The sequence below is a fragment of the Hippocampus zosterae genome, chromosome 8 (genome assembly GCF_025434085.1).
Source record: "Hippocampus zosterae strain Florida chromosome 8, ASM2543408v3, whole genome shotgun sequence".
NCBI classification, from domain to species: domain Eukaryota; kingdom Metazoa; phylum Chordata; class Actinopteri; order Syngnathiformes; family Syngnathidae; genus Hippocampus; species Hippocampus zosterae.
This window is the reverse complement of record NC_067458.1, coordinates 11,006,711-11,029,842: the sequence shown is the minus strand read 5'-3', so window position 1 is coordinate 11,029,842 and position 23,132 is coordinate 11,006,711. Positions and strand designations below refer to the sequence as shown.

At 44.4% G+C, this 23,132-nt stretch overlaps 1 protein-coding gene across 1 annotated transcript in view; it reads left to right on the top strand.

Annotated features, from left to right (window-relative positions):
• The window catches only part of nr5a2 (nuclear receptor subfamily 5, group A, member 2), a 64,687-nt gene that overhangs the window by 39,564 nt on the left and 1,991 nt on the right, over window positions 1-23,132 (top strand). The window lies entirely within an intron of this gene.

Genomic DNA, 23,132 nt, shown 5'->3' with positions numbered 1-23,132 from the left:
AGAGGCACACCGCTATACAACTTCATGAAAAGTAACACAATAAACATGTTATTTTATGGGGTTGGGGTTTTTTGGGCTTATTCTCATGTACTCAACAGTATGGAATTACTTTGGACCTAATCAATGTATGCTCGCACTGCTCACAGTAATGGCACTAATTAGAATGTAGATCAATGCCACACCTTAAACAATCCCAAATTAGATGAGGAACCACTCCAAAATGTGATTCTTTGACCATGCTGACCCTTTATTTGGGAATTGTTTCTATAGTTTTTGCCAGTGGTGTGAGTAAGTCACATATATGCAAGTATCAACCCATAAACCTCAATTTTTAGGCAACATACAATATTTGGAGTGATAATACTTTATCTTTAAACAGACTTTTCACTCGTCATACCACAGAGATGTAGATTTTGTGCAATGAAACACTTTATCCCCCCCACCCCCATCTTGCTGTTGTAGACTGCAAATTTCCCCAGTGTGGGACGAATAAAGTTATCTTATCTTATCTTATCTTAGAGCTCTGAAAAGAATTAAATGAAAAAAGGACATTCACATCTCTAAAAAAATGAAGAATTTAAGAGTATGAAATACATTTATGGCACATCAAATATGGCGGGAATGCTCACAACCAGACAAACAACTCAAAGCCACTCAATGTGTAGGCCTACATGTCAATGCTGAAATTGTGATGTTTTGTTTTATTTAGTTTTTTGGATGATACACGTTCAAGATTACAGCCTCTATCATCTCTAATCTAACACTTTATTGTCCTCTCAAAATTAAATGCATAGCTGACATGATGTTAATGTTTGACCAGCTTTTCGTGAGGTAAACTCTCTCTCTCTCTCGCTCTCTCTCTCTCGCTTGATCTGTATTGTTTTGATTTACCAAATAGGTATCAATAAATGACATGATTAAATGTTGAAAAACATATTTTGTTCATTGGGTACAATCGTGACCACCCACTGTCCAATGCAAACATTAAAAAAACAAGAGGCTATTTGAATGCCACTGGACAGCAGCAAATTATTGTATTTTTCGCAGTATTAGGCGCACCTAAAAGCATTCAATTTTCTCAAAAGCCGACAGTGCGCCATATACATGGATTTTGATTTCTTTGATTTAGTATTTTAAATGTTCTGTAAAACACTTTGTTACAGCGGCACTGGTTGTGAAGACTCTATATAAATAAAGCTATATTATATTGTATTGTATTCTTTTCGTATAGCTCCATCTAGTGGATACACAACGCAACCTCAGCCACTATTGTAGCTTTTATTCTATGCACCTTATAATGCGGTGTGCCCTACTTATGAGTTTTAAGATTGGCCATTCATTAAAGTGCACCTTATACTCTGGAGCGTCTTATAGGGCGGAAAATACGGTACTTTCATTAATGCAGGAATTTAATCATAACATTTAACTATATACAGTACATTCACTTCACCCTTTAATCAGCTTACTGTATGAAAAATATGAATTGAACCGAAAGAAAAAGAGAGACAACTTCTGGATCTGTCACCCATGCAGAGTTGAACAATAGGATTAATTGTGTCTGAAAGATGGCATAAATCGTTGTGTTTGGTATGTACTGCATACGTGTTCATTTGAGTCCAACCTCCCACGTGTGACTGACAGATAGAAGAGTCAGTTGGTGCATTGGTGCAATGACAACACGATTGAAAAATATAGTGGTGGTGTTTGCAGTGGGGGTACACTATAGATTTATGTATAAGGCTAATAAAGAGCAATCTATGCACAATCCATTGCCTTCTTCATCATTCTGCTTTGACTGTCGGGTAAAGTGCTGGGCAAACGCATTCTGATTGAAAACTATTGGACTGTCATCTACTTTTCAAACAAATCTCTTTACCAGCCATCAGCATCCTCCAGTCTTCGTTCTGAGGCAGCAAACCAACAAATAAAAAAGTCCTTCGCCGCTCGCTCAAACTTTCTAGCCGACAGATCCAAACTCAACTAATCATGTTTGAGTGTCCAGACTTTTCTTTCCTCTTATTTCGTCTCATCAGGAGTCGGCGGAAATATGCCTCTAAAACAATCAATGTAATACTTGCACCTATTTCTGTCAGTTTTAGCCTAAGAAACATAACGCACCTTCCACTTTGTAGGGAATTCAGTGTAATCAGGCTGCGTAAAAGGCTTTCAGAATTTATGAAGCAATAAAAGCTCTGGCTTGCTATCATTACCGATTGCAGGCTGTTGTCATAAAGACCTGTTGCGGTGACTTGTGTGTAGTTGTGAGGAAATAGTCACACTGCATCTTTTTTTTTCTTCTGTCCTATGCCTCCACCTTCCAAATCCTTTGATTCTCAGCATTCATTCACACATTGCATTTCCAATCTGAAGTTAAAACTTCCACTTTATTCGGTCCTCAACATTCATCAAATGTGGACAGTTAAAACATTTTACAGATGTTAATATGGCTACTCAAGATGCACAGAGAAAATAAACAGAAAGATAGTCGGACAAATGAAAATGTATTCGCTGAAAATTTCTTTGATAACATCCAAAAAAAGACAAATATGTTGTCTCTCCAAAGACATCACATTTTACTGTAACATTCTTATTTCACCTTAAAAAAATGAGACAGGAGGAAAAAACAACATGAAGTAATCGTGTTTCTATTTTTACATGGGATATCAAATGTATAGATATAAGATATGAAAAAAAACATTCATCTTCCGAGCCGCTTGATCCTCACTAGGGTCGCGGGGGGTGGTGGAGCCTATCCCAGCTGTCTCCGGGCAGTAGGCGGGGGACACCCTGAATCGGTTGCCAACCAATCGCAGGGCACACAGAGACGAACAACCATTCGCACTCACACTCACACCTAGGGACAATTTAGAGTGTTCAATCAGCCTGCCATGCATATTTTTGGAATGTGGGAGGAAACCGGAGCACCCGGAGAAAACCCACGCAAGCCCATTTTGCCAATTTTTTCATAAATGCATATACATTTCCTGTCTTGAAAACCAGAGGACTCACATTTATTGCCAGCATCCTACCAATGCACGACACTGTCTATTCTCATCTTCCAAACAGTCCAACTGTCTCAAACTATGTTCATTCTTATAACTTCCATAAGTGCAAGCAGTGTTACTGATTCACCAGGATGACATTGGTATGTGCATATAATGCGGACAGTTCCATCAGTTGTAAAGCACGTTTTGCAACAGTCATAATCACTTTGCCACTACTCTGTCACAACCATAACACGTGCAGCACCACTTTGCTTGTCATATCTCAATATCTTGAAAGCAGTGTTGTGGCACTCGGATGTAGACCACATTTTAACCTCTACAGCCGTGTAGGGACTATGCTCCATGGTGCACAATCACTCCACCGCTAGACATGGGTTTGTAAAAGTTTTTGAAAAGAAAAGAAGTCTCCTCTCCTCCTCCTCGTCCCCCTCTTCCTCTGCCGATGTCCTGCTCTCTCGTGTGGGGTGATTTAAGGTGGCCCAGCAAAATTGTTGCCCACCGTCTCTGGCTTCCATTCTCCCTCTGCCTTATTACAGGCTGTCGGTTTATTATGAAACATTAGGAAAGCAGAGGGACACTTGCAGTTACTGTCCTATCGATCGGCACGGATAGATTCTGTGATTTAGAGTCCGCCTCGGCTCATGCTCTCCGTGTTCTCGGTCTCCCATTTGCTTTGGCTATTGATGTTTCAACATTAACAGTTACAAGCTGCTACAGAAAATCAATTCTCAATTTTTATTACCGGCTGGATAACGCCGAGGGCCCCGCTGCCAGCCCATATTTAGGAGCTACGGATACTCGGCCCGGCACGTCAGGTGTTTTCTAAGTGGTATGGGCACTATCAATCATTTGTTGACACACTATAGGGGCAATAAGGGGCCAAATGGGGGGCCTTAAGAGTACAGCATAAGTAATCAAAGTTGTTTTTTTTAATCCTGCATATTAATAAACTTATATTGAACCATTTTGAACACCAAACACACCTCAACCTGCCAAAGATGACGATTGATCCCCTCAACCATCTTGACTGACCAAGCATTCACCTGCTACCTGCGCGCACATGTGCACGCATGTGCGTGTTTGTGTGTGTGTGTGTGTGCCTGCGTGTGCATGCGCACACTCAAATGTTGTGAATGTAAAGAGGCTGAGGCCTTTCAAACATTTATGAGGAGCAGTAGTACAGGAGTTCTTCTGGGACAAACAGCCCCCGGTTCTGTGCTCACAGTCCCGATCAATGGAAGTCAAGTTCATTTCACCCCTCTCCCCACTCCTTTTCCAGTCGCGCAGTGGCCCACTGGTGGGCCTGCATCACACTTACACTCCTTGTTTTCGTGACTGTGTACATGTGTGAATGTGTGTTTCCCAATTGCCAAAGCTTCAGGTTATCATTATGTACAGGCCTGTCCGCTGCAATACTAATACTCATACATTCTCAGTGGTCACGTCTTGGGTCCCACTGCTCTCCTGGCTCGGAATGCGCTCCATTCCAATTAACGGCCAAGGGATGCATGATTGAGCCAGGGAAGACAGACCTGGGCTACCCAGGGCCCTGCGGTGAATAGGCTCATTTTCCTGAAAGAAAGCACACATTGTACAAACACGAGTGTTGCAGAATACCATATCACCACCCAGTGATTTCTTGGAAGTGTCGTGTCTGTCTCTTTACTGTAAAATAATCCGTTATTCACCACAGAACTATAATGATCCAAATGCTTCACCACCATTTAAATGGTTTCATAAATGCCCTCGCGACATAGTAGCTACCGGTTTGCTGGACTCATTGTCATAAACGAAGGCAGACATGTCCACCATCACAGAATTGGGTACAGTATCAAGTCACCTGCTAATAAATATGATCGGATTCTTACCAATGAAAAACACATAGATGTCTCTAGATTTACTACAAGATTGTGTCCTATGTGTGGTATGACATCAGGGGGAAAAAAAAACAACAACGGCCACAGTCGTGCGTTGTATCGATCAGCTCTCAATCTTATGTGTACACCGTGCAACAAGAGCGGTACAACCATAACTACGCCGCTGTGCTGTTCCTAGTCCTTTCTTTTTCTTTTCTTTTTATTAATAAAAGTTTGAGCAAAACAGACTATTTCCACCTCTGCTAAATATCGGTGCAGAGTGGCTTACCAGCAAGCGCAGCACTGGAGCCCAAGACATGACCATTGAGAATGTACCGTAGTTGTATTAGCAGGCCTCAATTCTTTATGCCACAGATTTCCGTACAGGAAAATCCAATTTAGCTTATTAAACACACTACAACTGACATATAAATCAATCAATCATTGTTTATATAATGTTGCTTTGAAAAACTGCTACCTCAAGACTTTCTATCAAAGTTGACAAGGCAAAAATAGTGTCAGATTTATTTTATTTTTTATTTTTTTATTTTTTGGGGGGGGGGGGGGGATTTTGGTGTAGCCCAAAAGCTAGCTCAAAATAAATCCCATCTGCAAATTCAGAACCAAACAAAGAGTAGTCTGTAGTACGATGACCATACTTGATGATCATTAATGTGATATGGTCACAAATCAAACATTTATACAAAGCACAAGTGCAGAAAAACATTATTATTTCGTCTTCACAGATTTTCTATGACTATTTTGCCTGTAAATGTATTTGTTGTATTTGTATTTGGAGTGGCGGTTGCCATTACTCATTTAGCCCTACATTTTTGACAGTCAACACTTCTAACACTTTTTAAAGAGCATCGAGGGCCATGTCAAATGTTATTTTCAGTACACATGGGAGGGTTTCAAATGGCCCCTGGACTGTAGTATGGACACCACTGCCCTATGACCATGTTCAGGGTCCATGGACAAGAAACTGACCCCCTACTTTCTCCTTTCTGTGTCAAGCTCACATGGATTTGGACTGGGTACTCCAGTTTTCTTCTACTTTCCAAAATTATGCCTGATAGGCAGATTAAATGTTGTCCAGAGGTGTAAAGGTGAACGTGAATAATTGTTCGTATAGTATCTGTGTCCTGTGACTGACTGGCCTCAAGTCCAATGTCTAACTCAGTCTCTAGATTCCAGCTTGTGGAATATATGTCACTCCGTTACCAAATAAAACACATTGCCTTTTTTTTCATGGATAAAATCTTTGTTCACAAGAACAGAATTACAGGAAACTCATATAAGATGAAATCATTGACAAATGCCTTCCTTGTGTAAACACAAAACGGAACGGGATGGACACCAAAGGGCAGTCATGGGGCCCTCTGTTTAAGTGCACCACGGGTGAAACGTTCAAAACAAAAAATGCAATCAGATGTACCCCCAGCTTTTACACGGCCAGCCTGTCAATCATTTCTTAAGGTGTAAGCGGGAATAGCATCTCATCAGCCCTTTTCTATGTGTAGACTCCACAGGAATGAGGGTTGCTGCTGTCATTTCCTTAGAAAAGACACTCCATTATGTCTTTATGACAGGTTTAGCTTATTATCACTCATTCGTGTTACTCTTTGGTTGGTAATAAGCAACTTATACTTTGAAACAAGTAATAATGTGCGTAACACTTCAAGGGCATTCAGTATGATTTCTTTGACAAGTGATAGTTATGCCGTCCTCATAATCAGCTGTAACAATGTATTTTCATTGTATTTGATGATGCTCGAAAAGGTACTTTTAGTATTTTTGTCGATAAATTGCAAATAATGGTTCGACTACCTCACGGTGTGGCATTCAGGGCATTCAGGGTGTTTAGGACACTGAACTTATTACTTCCCTCATTCCAATACCTAAATCAGCTTAGATTTGTAATCGTATTTGAATATACAGTATTTCAATGATTTTTATTTAATTTGATTGTGAATGTTGAACTTAATGGAAAGCCTCAATAATTTTAGATGTGTGGTTTTAATTTTACATCTTGGTAATAATTAGAAAAATTCACAAGAGCTGACGTACTTGGAGGGACATACCGAATCCGTATGCTACAACGGTAAATTGTTGTCACCATCCATCCATCCATCCATCCATCCATCCATCCATCCATCCATCCATCCATCCATCCATCCATCCATCCATCCATCCATCCATCCATCATCTACCGCTTATCCGGGGCCGGGTCGCGGGGGCAACAGCTTTAGCAGGGAAGCCCAGACTTCCCTCTCCCTAGCTACTTCTTCCAGCTCTCCCCGGGGGATCCCGAGGCGTTCCCAGGCCAGCTGGGTGACGTAGTCTCTCCAGCGTGTCCTGGGTCTTCCTCGGGGTCTCCTCCCGGTGGGACATGCCCGGAACACCTCACCAGGGAGGCGCTCAGGAGGCATCCGAATCAGATGCCCAAGCCACCTCATCTGGCTCCTTTCGATGTGGAGGAGAAGCGGCTCGACTCTGAGCCCCTCCCGGATGACCGAGCTCCTCACCTTATCTCTAAGGGAGAGCCCGGACACCCTGCGGAGAAAACTCATTTCGGCCGCTTGTATCCGGGATCTCGTTCTTTCGGTCACGACCCATAGCTCGTGACCATAGATGAGGGTTGGGACGTAGATCGACCGGTAAATTGAGAGCTTTGCCCTTTGGCTCAGCTCCTTCTTCACCACGACAGACCGATACAACGTCCGCATCACAGCAGACGCTGTACCAATCCGCCTGTCGATCTCCCGCTCCCTCCTGCCCCCACTCGTGAACAAGACCCCAAGATACTTGAACTCCTCCACTTGGGGCAAGATCTCCTCCCCGAACCGGAGGGGGCACTCCACCCTTTTCCGACTGAGGACCATGGTTTCAGATTTGGAGGTGCTGATTTTCATCCCAACCGCTTCACACTCGGCTGCGAAACGCTCCAGTGAGAGTTGGAGAGCCCCGTTTGAAAGAGCCAACAGCACCACATCATCTGCAAAAAGCAGGGATGCAATACTGAGGCCCCCAAAACGGACCCCTTCAACGCTTCGGCTGCGCCTAGAAATTCTGTCCATAAAAGTTATGAACAGAATCGGCGACAAAGGGCTGCCTTGGCGGAGTCCTACCCCCACTGGAAACGATTCCGACTTACTGCCGGCAATGCGAACCAAACTCTGACATCGGTGGTATAGTGACCGAACAGCCCGTATCAGGGGGTTCGGTACCCCATACCCACGAAGCACCCCCCACAGAACTCCCCGAGGGACACGGTCAAACGCCTTCTCCAAGTCCACAAAACACATGTAGACTGGTTGGGCGAATTCCCACATACCCTCAAGGACCCTGCTAAGGGTGTAGAGCTGGTCCACTGTTCCACGGCCGGGACGAAAACCACACTGCTCCTCCTCAATCTGAGGCTCGACTTCCTGACGGACCCTCCTCTCCAGCACTCCTGAATAGACCTTACCAGGGAGGCTGAGGAGTGTGATCCCTCTGTAGTTGGAACACACCCTCCGGTCCCCCTTTTTAAAAAGAGGGACTACCACCCCGGTCTGCCAATCCAGAGGCACTCACCCTGTTGACCACGCGATGTTGCAGAGGCGTGTCAACCAGGACAGCCCCACAACATCCAGAGCCTTGAGGAACTCCGGGCGGATCTCATCCACCCCTGGGGCCTTGCCACCGAGGAGCTTTTTAACCACATCGGTGACTTCAACCACAGAGATAGGAGAGCCCAACTCAGAGTCCCCGGGCTCTGCTTCCTCCAAGGAAGGCGTGTTGGTGGAGTTGAGGAGGTCTTTGAAGTACTCTGCCAACCGGTTCACAACGTCCCGAGTCGAAGTCAGCAGCGCCCCATCCCCACTGTACACAGTGTTAGTTTTGCACTGCTTCCCCTTCCTGAGACGTCGGATGGTGGACCAGAATTTCCTCGAAGCCGTCCGGAAGTAGGCTTCCATGGCCTCACAGAACTCTTCCCACGCTCTGGTTTTTGCCTCGGCGACCACCGAAGCCGCGGTCCGCTTGGCCAGTCGATACCCGTCAGCTGCCTCTGGGGTCCCACAGGCCATAAAGGCTCGATAGGACTCCTTCTTCAGCTTGACGGATTCCCTTACTGCTGGTGTCCACCAGCGAGTACGGGGGTTGCCGCCACGACAGGCACCAACCACCTTACGGCCACAACTCAGATTGGCCGCCTCAACAATAGAGGCACGGAACATGGTCCACTCGGGCTCAATGTCCCCCGCCTCCCCCGGAACATGGGAAAAGCTCTGTCGAAGGTGGGAGTTGAAACTCCTTCTGACAGGGGATTCCGCCAGACGCTCCCAACAAACCCTCACGATACGTTTGGGTCTGCCAGGACGGACAGGCATCTTCCCCCACCATCGGAGCCTACTCACCACCAGGTGGTGATCAGTTGACAGCTCCGCCCCTCTCTTCACCCGAGTGTCCAGAACATGCGGCCGCAAATCCGATGATACAACTACAAAGTCGATCATCGAACTGCGGCCTAGGGTGTCCTGGTGCCAAGTGCACATATGGACACCCTTATGTTTGAACAAGGTGTTCGTTATGGACAATCCGTGGCGAGCACAGAAGTCCAATAACAAAACACCACTCGAGTTCTGATCGGGGGGGCCGTTCCTCCCAATCACGCCCCTCCAAGTCTCACTATCATTGCCCACGTGAGCATTGAAGTCCCCCAGCAGAACAAGGGAGTCCCCAGCAGGAGTACTCTCCAGCACACCCTCCAAGGACTCCAAAAAGGGTGGGTATGCTGAGCTGCTGTTTGGTGCATATGCACAAACAACAGTCAGGACCCGTCCACCCACCCGAAGGCGGAGGGAGGCAACCCTCTCGTCTACCGGTGTGAACCCCAATGTACAGGCACTGAGCCGGGGGGCAATGAGTATGCCCACACCTGCTCTGCGCCTCTCACCGTGAGCAACTCCAGAGTGGAAGAGAGTCCAACCCATCTCGAGAGAACTGGCACCAGAACCCAAGCTGTGTGTGGAGGCAAGTCCGACTATATCCAGTCGGAAATTCTCTGCCTCACACACCAGCTCGGGCTCCTTCCCTGCCAGAGAGGTGACATTCCATGTCCCAAGAGCTAGCTTCTGCAGCCGAGGATCGGACCGCCAGGGTCCCCGTCTTTGGCTGCCGCCCAGCTCACATAGCACCCGACCCCTTTGGCCCCTCTCATGGGTGGTGAGCCCATGGGAAGGGGGACCCACGTTGCCTCTTCGGGCTGTGCCCGGCCGGGCCCCATGGGTGTAGGCCCGGCCACCAGGCGCTTGCCAATGAGCCCCACCTCCAGGCCTGGCTCCAGAGTGGGGCCCCGGTGACCCGCGTCCGGGCAAGGAAAACCTTGGTCCATATATTGTAGTCATCATAAGGGTCTATGAGCCATGCTTTGTCTGGCCCCTCACCTAGAACCTGTTTGCCATGGGTGACCCTGCCAGGGGCATAAAGCCCCAGACAACTTAGCTCCTAGGATCATTGGGACACGCAAACCCCTCCACCACGGTAAGGTGACCATTTCCAATAAAATGGTTGGTAACTCCAATGTATAATACAGTATGAACAGTTATAGGTGTAAAAACACGAACATGTAATTCATCTTACGGTAATTACAAATACATGTATACAGTATGAAGAAAAAATTATTTTATTAGACATGAAACAAACTGGAGCGTTACTACTTCATCTCTGAAAACATTCCGTCAGCAAATGGAAAGTGCCTTCTGCCGTTCAGGATGTGCCGCGCCCTGAAGCTGATTCCAATCGTTTTTCAATCTGAGCCTCGAAATATGCCTTGATTTTGTTTTCATCATGGATGATTGTGGAAATCGTACACTTTGCCAATTCGTAGTCTCCCTTTCGAAAGTAAGGCCGCCGTGGCAATTAGTTTCTCAGAGTTTGTTTTAACAAAGGCCTTTTCACTACTTTGTTGGGAAAATCTAGTCGTTATAATTAAGTTTACATGATAATGGTGTCAGGCGGCCCGGTAGTCCAGTGGTTAGCACGTCGGCTTCACAGTGCAGAGGTACCAGGTTTGATTCCAGCTCCGGCCTCCCTGTGTGGAGTTTGCATGTTCTCCCCGGGCCTGCGTGGGTTTTCTCCGGGTGCTCCGGTTTCCTCCCACATTCCAAAAACAAGCGTGGCAGGCTGATTGAACACTCTAAATTGTCCCTAGGTGTGAGTGTGAGTGCGAATGGTTGTTCGTTTCTGTGTGCCCTGCGATTGGCTGGCAACCGATTCAGGCTCCAGCAACCCCCGCGACCCGAGTGAGGATCAAGCGGCTCGTAAGATGAATGAATGAATGAATGAATGATAATGGTGTCTGTTGTAAGCAAAATAGGCAAATGGATGAATTTCGGGAAATGATAAATTTGAAATGTGAACGTTAAAGGGGTGTAAACATTATCAGGGCTAGGGGAAAAGAGGTCTGACTATACTGGCCACAAATAATATGGCTTCATTCTTTCGGGATTAACACTAAAGATAGGGCATAACTATTTGTGTATATCATTGAGCAATCTCCTCCGAAGTTGGCACGTTACAGTTATCTTGTGAATAACTTAGTGGTCAACTATATTATTTTAAAATGGGTTTCTAAAGTTATCCAACATACATGTAAAATAATGAAGTACATTATTTAAGATGAATAATAGTGTACATACGTGAAGTATCCCTTTCATTAAGACAAGTTGTCTTTATGCAAGTTGGGTTGTAAATATGTAACCTTTTGCAGTCACCGACTGACCCCAAATCATAAATGGAGCTATGTGGTGGCGTCAGAATCTTGCCTGCATTGTCAGCCATTGTGTTTCTGTATGATTGAGAAAAGAACACAAACATGTGTTCAAACTATGGCGGTGGTAAAATGGTGATCAGTTGACTGCTATCATACGAATACTCTCTTGTGTGTGTGCGTGTGTGTATGTGTGTGTGTGTGTGCGTGTGTGTGTGTGTGCGTGTGCGTATGTGTGTGTGTGTGTGTGTGTGTGTGTGTGTGTGTGTGATCGTTACTTCTCTGGACAATGTGGTTACAAGATACCTCTGAGCAGGCAGAGAAAAGCGGGGCTTTAAAGTTTTGGTAATGCACGCCGTGGTTTGTGTGTGTGTGTGTGTGTGAGTGTTTGTATGTAACCGGAGACAGTTATTAAATGTTTTAAAGCGCAGATGATCCAACAGGTGCCCTGGCTCACTGGCTCTGGTTCTCCCATCCTTGCTCTCTTGCCGTTGACGCCTATAATCCATCACAGCTCCTTATTGGTCTTTTCTTGTCCTGAGATATATTTTTAGCAACAAAGCTACATGACTCTACTGTTTGCACACACGCCCAAGCACATACATCCGCCACAGCTCTCTGATTGACTTTTTGGAAAATGAAAGATTAATACAGCAGTGCAACAAGGAGCTGAAAATAATTGGTTGATAATTCATTTGAAATTGTCGATGTATGCATCTATCGAAAATAATGGATGTATTATGAAGTCATATGCATCCTTCTGTCATCCGTTATTTCATGCCCTGACTTGCTGAAATGGTGTGCAGTGCCTTGGGGCCACCTGCTACTGAAACCCACATTATGCATTACACCGCATGCCTCTAAATTCAAACTCAACGTTCCGCAATGACAACTGAAAAACATGCTACAACTCAATAAAGTCCTAACTGGAAATGTTTTTCTTTCTTGGTTTCCTAAATGATTGAAGCACACAGTCAGTGACCACTTGATTTGGTATGCCAGTAAAACTGCCACAATGATAATATGTCCTACTGGTCTCCCCATCACTCCCCGTTAAAAAAACAAAACAATTACTGTATATGTTTTTGTTTGTAAGAATTGAGCCAGTTCAAATACTGTTACAGTAACTGTTTTTTGGATGACATTGAATGTCCATCCATCCATTTTCTTGACTACTTGTGCTACCGTCATAGATACATTGATGGATGAATGGATGAAAAAATGTCCTGACTTTTAGGGGTCCTCCTCCTAGGTCCAGGCGTGCACATGTGTGGACATGGCATCTTTGGTTTTCAAGACTATAATGTTAAATTTTGGACTATAAGGGCCTGGTGTCCACTTACGAGGACGTTTCATCAAGTAAAAAGATAATTCTTTCTTTTTACACTCATCAGGTCCCAAATAGCCTAAATATCAAAGAGAAAATAAAAATCAAATAAAAATGCATGCCTTGCAAGAGTTCGGGTCTTAGGAAGTTTTTAAGGAGATACTAACGTTGAGATGTCGAGTACTGTGACAAAAACACAATTTGAATGCTCTCCACACAGACATTTTCGGAGGAGGCTGGAATGATGGATGACTATGAATTACAATGACAGTATAAAGAAGCAATACCTGGTACCTTTGCATAGTATATGCAAATATTTGAGCTGAATTAAGATGATGGATCAGAGGTACATAATTGAACATATATACTCAAGTGCTTTGAATGTCATTGTATTGAAGTTGTAGTTAGAGATGGGGTCAGCAAATTGCATTGGGGTTTGTGTCCATTAGTAGTCTGTCATTTTGACTCATCTTTCTACGCTTATATTCTTCCACTGCGGGAAAATAATACAGTATTCAATATTGCTTTTGCAACCAAGGACCCAAATATCAAGTACACACACTTTTCTGCTCTAAGCAGCGGCTTGCCAACATGTCACATGAATACTAGGGCCACCACCATAGAGCAATTTGCACTTAAGTTGACTCCAGTTGTCACGTAGGGGACCAAAATCACACAGAGTGTACAGAGACCAAAGAAGGTGAAAGGACAGTGGAAAACATGGTCACACTCTCTTTAGTCAGCACTACCCACTACTTTCCATCATCAAGAGAGAATGATGGGTAAAGAGAAGGAGTGGTGGTGAAACAAGAGAGTGAGAGAGTAAAGAGAGAGAGAAAAAGAGGAAGCGTGTGGGGTGCTATGGATTAACTGTCCTTCATGCCGAAAATATACATCCCCAGGCACTTGGTGTTGAATTATTAATTCAAATTTGTCAGAAAAAGAATAAGAGGCGTCTATTGACGGGGAGACGGGCCCTTTAATGAGACCATTAAAGGAAAGGCTTCCCACAACAGGCACCTTACCGACTGCTGCAGGAGTTTTGGGAGAGAGCGTGTGGGGTGGATTGTGGGTGAGGTACTTGACCCCCCAATGATTTTCTGTCACTTCATCATAAACAAGAAAGGTTGACTTGCCCCTGCACCCGGCAAGCCCTCTCACAGCTACTAAACAAATCGTGTGTATAATTAGCCGAGGGGCGCAAAAGTGCACTGAATGTAAACAAGGTTAGAGAGAGCACGACGGTATCATTTGCCACTATATTGGTTGAAGAAGAGGGGAAGATTATTTGACTGCACTTGAAGTGTTTTTAATGTTTTGTCAGGGACATCCGGTATAAAAGGACAACCAACATTGTAGAACCAAGTCACAATATGACCAGTTCAAACTGCAAATACAGTCATAGAGATGTTGCTGACAGTGTGAGTCAGTTATTAACTTTACAAAGGCAGGGTTTTTTTCCTCCCAGCATTTGGATATGACTTTATTGTGAATGTTTACATCATGAAGTATCCAGTGAGCATACTGGAAGTGTGCTCATGGTTGGACAAATCCACCATTGCCAGTCTTGAACTATCAGCCATTGCACATAACTGTGCTTTGGACAGTTGAGACAGAATTGAGGTAAGAGAGCGTTGACCTTTGGGTGCATCTCAGATCAGCACCGTATTTCACTATTGTAGTTATTCCAGGAAGGTAAAGTAGATAAGAAGCAAGAAGATCAGAAGGACCTTGAAAAAACAGTGGGTTCATTGCTGATTCGGGATGGTGAGTGTCCCGCTGGCAAATTGATTTTCATTATGCTGAGACAATGTGATATTTTCTTTGAACTCAGCATTAAAAAGGAGGCAGCCTCTATGTCATCATGCGACTCGCCAGACTTGTCATCTAAATTGCATTTCGTTATTTGTCTGATAATCTTATATGAGGCCAAATCCAATCCAGATGCATTTGACAGGAAGTACTCTTTCTGCTGAATAGTTTTTTACTTCCAATGTCTCTTCCACTTGCAACAAATTGAGAGCTGAAAGTCAAAACCCAGAACCTTCGAACTGTGAGGCAGACGTGCTAACCAACAGAAACTCAGCAATGAAATAAATGTTGAAATAATGTATCCTTTTCCGACTGGAAACTCCCAGTTGGACCTGTCTCTTGAAGAAAGGCAAAGACAGAACAGAAGCATCTGATCCAGGATGTAAATTAACTTCAGGAGAAATCCCAAGCACCTTGCAGCTAGCATAGACAATGAGGAAGCTCTTCTGTCTCGCTTCCTCCAGCACAGAGCGCCTTCTCGCTTGTTTATTTTATCACACCTCAGGCACTTTTTTGCCTCCGTTCCATCTCTTGACCCCTCTCAATTGACTTACCGAGCCCACCAACCTGTCCTTGGGCGACAGAACAGAACAGACCGCACCGCTACATTTAATAACAACGGCAATGTTGTCAACCAAGCTGTAGATTTGACCTAATATATCCCCAAATGGGCTCCACTCGATTCTCTTTCAAAGCTACCTGACATCACACCTCTTGACTGGTTTAACGGGAAGTTTTGATGGCTGGATAGACAAATTGAGCCTTCGTATTTGATTCTGACATGCTGACAAATGCGTGTCCCCTTCGATGGCGTGTTGTGTGAGAGAAAAGAAGTGTGAGAGGTTTGTAATTATTTATTGCTCACACAGAGGATCGTCAGCCCCTGGACGTTGGGCGGGATACTAGCTCCAGGGCATGTGGCTATAGTACGTTACTGTAACGAGAGAATGACAGTGGAGGATAGTCTGTGTTCAGAGCCTAATGAGGCTTTTTCTTGAATGTCTAAGAAGTCTGAGTGTGATATTTGTCAGGTTCTTACAGCCTATTAAATATAGATGAGTGCTTTCAAGGGCATTTGAGGCTGTTTGCCTGTTTTCCCAAATTAGTCATTATAGGCCAGACTCCACTCAAAATACAACACAATAATTAACTATAAAAAGCCCAAAAGGTCAGTCTGAGAAGTAATTCCTGCTTATCCCAAAGCAAACTGCTTTTTAGTCCAGACCACATTCTGATACAGAGTGAAACCTTTTAACTTTCTCAAGCTCCAATGTTTCTCTTCCGTGTTTCAGAGTCCTCATTCACGGAAAGTAAAGGGTCACCAAAAACCTGATTCTCCATCTATTTTCCATATCACTTGTCCTGTTCAGGGCGATGAGTGAGCTGAGGCCCATCTGACTCAGGCCGAAAGGCAAACTACTTCCTGGACTGGTCGGCAGTCAGTCACAGGGCAGATCTACCGGTACACAGTCAGTGTCCCTGAGTGGTAATGGCAAAAACGGAAGTCCCCATCAGTTCATGAGGTGAACACAAAATAATACGTGAAGGGGTTTCAAATATTTTGGTTAATCTTTTTAGTGGAACCTGGCCTATAATGCATTTTCTATCACTTCCCGGGTCATGTGGAACCCGAAGCATGTCACAACTGATGGTGTGGGCAATGCTGTGGCTGCTCAGTATACAAACTGATTGGTTGGCAGCAGTAGTTTAGTCAGGAACTGGGAGTGATCAGTACCTGAGGTAATTAGTAGGTACATTTTTGGGACTGTGCACAATGGGCTGCGGCACGCCCCGCGGCCATCATGAGGATAAGCGGATTCGATAATGGATGGATGGATGAACACGTAAATCTACAACACATCTGTATTTAGATGTTGGTCATGATGGTGACGGTTGGAGCGCTCATTACATTTTAGGGGGGTCGTGGGGGGAGCAACCGGGCTGTACACATTAGTTGAATCATGATTTTTGCGATTATTATTAGTCATAGTATATTTTTGACCATTCCTGATGTTTGATTGTCTGATTTATAATTTGCAAATTCTTAATTGACTGCTCACTATTTACTTGATGTGTCAGTTTCTTCATTAAAGGTCAAGATTCTCTTGTTTAGAGCTCGATGAGATGACTCAATCTCTTGTCATGTGCTGAGTGCGTCCGTGTGTCCCTTTAGTCTCCAGCAATCTGAATCTGACAGAATCCTAATTAATTGTTAAGCATCGCACACAGCACCAGTCGTACGCCCGTTTTTTTTTTTTTTTTTGTGGCTGAAAAGGAATTCCCCAAAAGGGAGTCTGAGGAAAACAAGTGAGCGGCGCTCTCCAGGGTGCGACGCGTTTGCTGGTAAGCATAAATAGAAAAGATCTTTAATGGCCTAATGGCGCGGCACAATCTCCTGCTGAGGAAAGCTGCATGTTCATGTGAATTGTAAGTAGAGTATTGATGGGAAGTGAGGGGAATGTAGTCCAAATGCGTGTGTGTGTGTGTGTGTGTGTGTGTGTGTGTGTGTGTGTGTGTGTGTGTGTGTGTGTCCAAGTAGGTGTGTATGGGTTTGCTTATCTCCCAAGTTTATGGTAGCATATGTTTCCAGCAGGTGGTTAAAGAAATTGCGATATTCTGCCACAAACCCAGTGACTGGATCAGGGCACTGTACCGTTAACTCAGTGGGCCACTGAAACGATGACATCAGCCACGTGGCTGTTGGTCCTTTGCCCCATAGGTTTATTTGTTTCGAATGCCCCTGCGGCCTTATTTCTTAGCGCCACATGTACCAACACACGGACGTCACCAACTGTTACCACTGAGCCCTGACTTGGTCCCTTTAACCCACTCAGAATGAAAGGTCATCTGGTTCTCGTTTGTTGACGCCCTCAGTTCTGATTGGAGCTAAACTGCTTGGTGGATTAATAATGAATAAAGTAGCAGAGGACATTGTTGACATGATAACAACTAAAGTGAGATGCAATAAAGAGGCCCGGACTCTGATTCAAGTCCTCTTGAAAGGGCCGCGGTTGTAGTAAAAGCTGCTCCGACTTTGATAGGCTCATATAAAGGCCTGTTGGAAGGCCAGAGCCTGATGGCGGAAGTGACTTGTTTGTCTACTGGTTTACTGACAGCGCTTGACTCAATATCTGTTTATGGCCCACCAGCTTTTATGTGTTGTTTTGAAACCCAGAGGGAAGCACATGTTGTGACATTTGAAGGGATTCGCGATTCGCGCAGCATGTGACATGGACGTTTATTGATTTGGGACACTGAAAGTGAAAGAACATGGATTTATTTTGCCATGTTGCCCTGACAGATAGCTGTTTGTACAAGGAAGTTGTGATGGTAAATTGCGGTGCGATGAAGGAAGAACGAGAAAATATCGTCTTTGAGAAATTGAATCAGGACACCCATACCATATTTGTGTTCAAGGTGGAGTCAGGCACTTGAATTAGTACATGTGTAGTGTGTGGAAAATCAGGACTTTGGAAACTCTAAAGTTGAAGACTACTACTCCTAAGTTTGTCCAAAGAAAACCATGAAATGGTAGTACTGGAAAATGGCACTTGCTCCAGAAGAAGCAAAAAAAAAAAAAAAAGATAAAGATGAATAGGCTACTGTATAAGTACATCAGAAAGTGTGTGTGTGTTTAGGGGTGGGGAGTATGTTAAAAATCACTGTTTCATTGGAGACAGCATATTGAAAGTAAGATATTATGCAGATTCAGACTTTAAATCTTTGTACATTTTACTTATACTGTAGCACCAGTTAATTTGTTCCACATGTATGACAGTTAAGCAAAAGTTGAACCTTTCCAACATCTTGGGTTGACCACTTTCAGAACAAGTGTGTTTCATTCAACTCACCAGGAGAGTAACATGAATCCAGTGAGATGACATAAGCAAAATATGCTGGTGTTTGTTGCATGTTTGAAATAATTTAGGATACAATGGCAGGAATGTCCTTCTCTTCAACTAATGTGGTAAAATAAATTAACTTCAATTACCCGTAGGAATTTTTTACTCGTCAAAAGTTTGAACATCATAGAAACTTTGTCATGATATTCAAATTTTTGACGAGTGTCAGTATATGTAGATTCCACACATACTGATACTCGTGAGGAATCTACCTGGTATCTGGTTAGCACGTCGACACAGTGCAGAGGTACCGGGTTGAGCATTTTGCATGCAGCAATGGCTGTTCGAAAGTGCTCTATAAATACTGTTGACTTGACTTGACTTGATTTGAGTTCCAGCTCCGGCCTCCCTGTGTGGAGTTTGCATGTTCTCCCCGGGCCTGTGTTGGTTTTCTCTGGGTACTCCACACTCTAAATTGTCCCCGGATGTGAGTGTGAGTGGGAATAGTTGTTCGCCGATGTGTACACTGCGATTGGCTGGCATCCAGTTCAGGGTGTACCCCGCCGATTGGCCAAAGACAGCTGGCATAGGCTCCAGCACTCCCTGTGGCCCTTGTGAGGATAAAGTGGATCAGAACATGGATGGATGGATATATGCCCATCATTCTCCTATATGTCCATCTGTTCCACCTGCATACAGTCCATTTATAATATATGTGTCCTCGCCTCAAGATACAAAAATACAGAAAAGGTGACACATTGTTGAAATTAATTAATTTCCTTTGGGAATTTTCTGTTAAATCTGAAGAAATCTAAGGGAGAACAGCATTCCGGGAATGGACTGCGTTCGACTGAAGAGGTTTCAGTGTGTGAGTTAGTGTGTGTTACCTCAGGCAGGCTGTAGGAGAGAGCGTGGGGGCGGTGGGGGGGGGGGGGGGGGGGGGGGCGCAGTCTAACAGTGTAAAAACACACTTTGGCAGCGTGATAACATCTAGTTTTCAAGTCTAATTAAAAGGCACAGCGGGTTCGGAGAGGAGAAGTGTATGTGCGCATGTGTATGTGTGCGTGCATGTTTGTGTGTGTGAGCTTTTTCAGTAAGTCACTGGCTTCAGTGTGATCGCCCATCAAATGGAACAATGTACCTCAGGGTTTCTATTTGAGTAGTCGGACGCAGCACTGCGATGAACTGTGGTTGTTTTATGTGTAACAAAAAATATAGTTGATAATTAGTCCCACTGTGACTGAACGATGAGAAAGAAGAAGAGGAAGGGAGGGAGCGAGCGAGAGGAGTGGCTGAGGTGAGGGGGAGGTAGAAAAGAAAAAGGAGAGCACTTAGCACACTTAATGCTTCGACCTGACACTGTCTAGAGATGAGTGATGGACTGCTTCGTTTTTTGATATGAGCTTTCTTTTTTGTCTCTTTCGCTCTCATGATATACATTGCATTTATTATGGCCACATCCAAATTGGGAGCTTGCTCTTTTCTTTAATCTTATTTTTGACTCATCACATTTGCAAATTGTAGACAGAAAGCAAGCCTCTTGTATGGAAACCTTCATTCATTATTTTTTCAAAAGGGCCGCTCATAGTAATTAGCAATTAAAATGGAGTCTTTTTGCCTCACTTTCACCCTAATCAACTTGACAGAGAGAAGTACTTAACTCTCTGTGGTAAGCCCCTACGATCCACACATGCCTGCACACATACTGTACAAGCGCGCGCATACACACACACACACACAAATATTAATTCATCTTAGTTTTTATGTTGCCGCAGATGTTAAACTAAACAACAAAGACAATGGCAGCCATCCAGTGGCCATCAATGACCAGAACACACACTTGCGTGCATGCAGACACACATGCACATTATTGGAAGAATATGAAGCTAAATTCACTAGAATCGCTTGGAGCTCATAAATATCCTTTGAATTTCAACTTTTTAGGTGCCAATTTTAGAAGGCCATATGACATCATCCGGGGTAAGGTACTTGACCATTCCATGTTGTGCGTGCAGGTATCATGTTACACTTGAAACATGTTCACATTGCATGATTTCTTAAGGTATTACAATGGGACATAAAATGGTATCAATATTTGTGAAATAATGTGATCTCTTGTCAGAGGACTGAAGGTTTGATGGAACTTCGATTTATAGTACCCACTTAGATTTTCATCTACGTAGTCTTCCGGTAGCGCTTTAGTCTCTTTTTTTTTTTTTTGGTTTGTTTTGTTCACGTCTGGCTTTTGCGCTTTCAAGGTTATCCTGTTGAGACAAAACCACCATGCATAACCGACAAATTTATGCGCAGCCACCAGATAGTGAGGGGCGGGGTTTGCAGTCTGGTGTCAGCGCTGGATAGCGTCTGTCCAGGAATCTCCCGAAATTCCCGATGTGCACCAGGTCCCTGCTTAAGTCGATGGGAGAATCCACGTGGCCAACAAAGTGGTCAGATTTGCAACTTTTCTGATTTACGCACATGTGAAAATATGCCCCATAGTGAACAGTGAGTACACCCAGGCATTTGTTCTTCATAAAGTAGTGAACTTGTTATATAACCAGGCTTGGGCATCGATAATGGCAAATCGAATGGAACCGGGACTAAAATTCTGGCTCTCCCGCAATCATTCAGATTTTAATCTCAATTCTGAGTTAGCTGGGGGGAAGACGCACAAATGAAAAAAGTAACCCCTGATAGCCGCTCCCACTGCTGAAACTGACCCAGCACCTTTATTTTTATTTTTTTGCCAAGGATGAGAAAAGTGTCCTTTGCAAGGAGGGATTGAGCTCGAACTTTCCTTACCTCCCTCTACATTTTCTGCAATGGTATGCCTCCAGCAATGTTGGAACTGTTTTGGAGTTGCCTTTTTGTTCCAGTGTGATTGCCCCACTGCAATGTCTGTAGTGACAGGGTTGGATGAGAACACCTCTGGGGTGAAATGGAACAGAGATTGGGAGCGAGGCCCTTTTTGGGGTCCCACATCTGTAACCTCTGACCTCGCACATGTTCTTTTAGCCACACGGACAACAGCTTCCACAGACACACTCCAAATATATATCGTCTCGAAAATCCTTTGAGATCTGGCAGGTAAAAAAGATGGCAAAAAGATGATGAGCCTTTCGTCTGAAAGTTTAAAAGTAAATCAGGAACTTTTCTTTCATGCACCCTTAAATTGATTTTTTTTCCAATTCCTCGTTGACCTGCATATACTGTGCCTGTAGTCTAAGGCCCTATTAGTGCTTGGGAGCAATGCTGGTGCTGGTCCAGAAGTGTGGCAGCGGGTCACACAGCTGAGCGACAGCAGGAAAAAGCATGTCGTGTTTGTTTGGAGTCCCTCTTTGTCACCCCCTCCTACTGCCCAGCCCACACCCCCACACACACACACACATACGCACACACACACACACACACACACACACACACACACACACACACACACACACACACACACACACACACCCTTTCCTGTCCTCTTCTTGGCCTTATTTAGCCCCTCGTCGTGTCACACAGAGGTCACGGTGAGCATGCACACACTACTCACCAGCCATACTGCACGCACCACAAAAGCAGATGCAGACATGCATACAGATTGCAAATAGCATGGTAGAGTGCATCATAGATGGAAGTGCCTTGAAGGAGCTGATTCTCATACTCTTCTAGACCTCATTAGCTGCTGATTTATCCCCCCCCCCCCCAACCCTCCTTTCTCCCTGCTAATGCTCTGAGTAGCGTGTGTGTGGGTTTGTGTGTGTTAGAGAGTCATACAATGCAAGCAAGGAAGACAAATGGTGTGTATTTCCAAGGATTAGTGTCTGATTATACATGCGTCTGAGAAGTGAGAAAGATCAAGTGCGAGCAATGGGATGTGGGCATGTGCGTGTGTACATTTGTGTGTCCATACCATGTAATTATACATGCGTGTGCGTCTGGAGGTGTCAAAGAGAAACAAGCACGCTGTTGTTACGCATTAACCTACATAAGCACATCCAACCTGAGGTCAAACAAATTAATAAATGAATCACGCAGATGCATACGCACACACACACACACACCCGTGCGAGACAGTGGATGTGCCATCTCATTAAAAATTCTTCAGCCCTGCACTTCATGATCATGACTAGGACACACCGTGCGGTGGTCCACCATTATCCATTTAGCACTTTTTCCACTTGTCTTGCAATAATCTGCGAGAGCCCCCTGTGAGCTTATTATTGTTATTGCCGAGGAAAAGCGCTTGTGGCGGCACTCACAGGTAGGATTTGGGGAGGAAAAAAAAAATTACATTTGCACAAGGAATCAACAATCTACACCGAAAACACTTGCACTTTTGTTGCACTCGCCAAATGTTCACTTCTTCGAAAAGTCATTTATATTTTCTGACATTGTTTTGATATGACAAAAAAAAGGTGGCTGTAAGTCTGCCCTACATAATTTATTGACTCACGAGGATTGAATCTCAGGAGGACAACCCCCTTTTTTTCCTGCCTTCACCTGATTCCTTCGACACGGCTGTCCCGAGAGATAGCTGTCAGC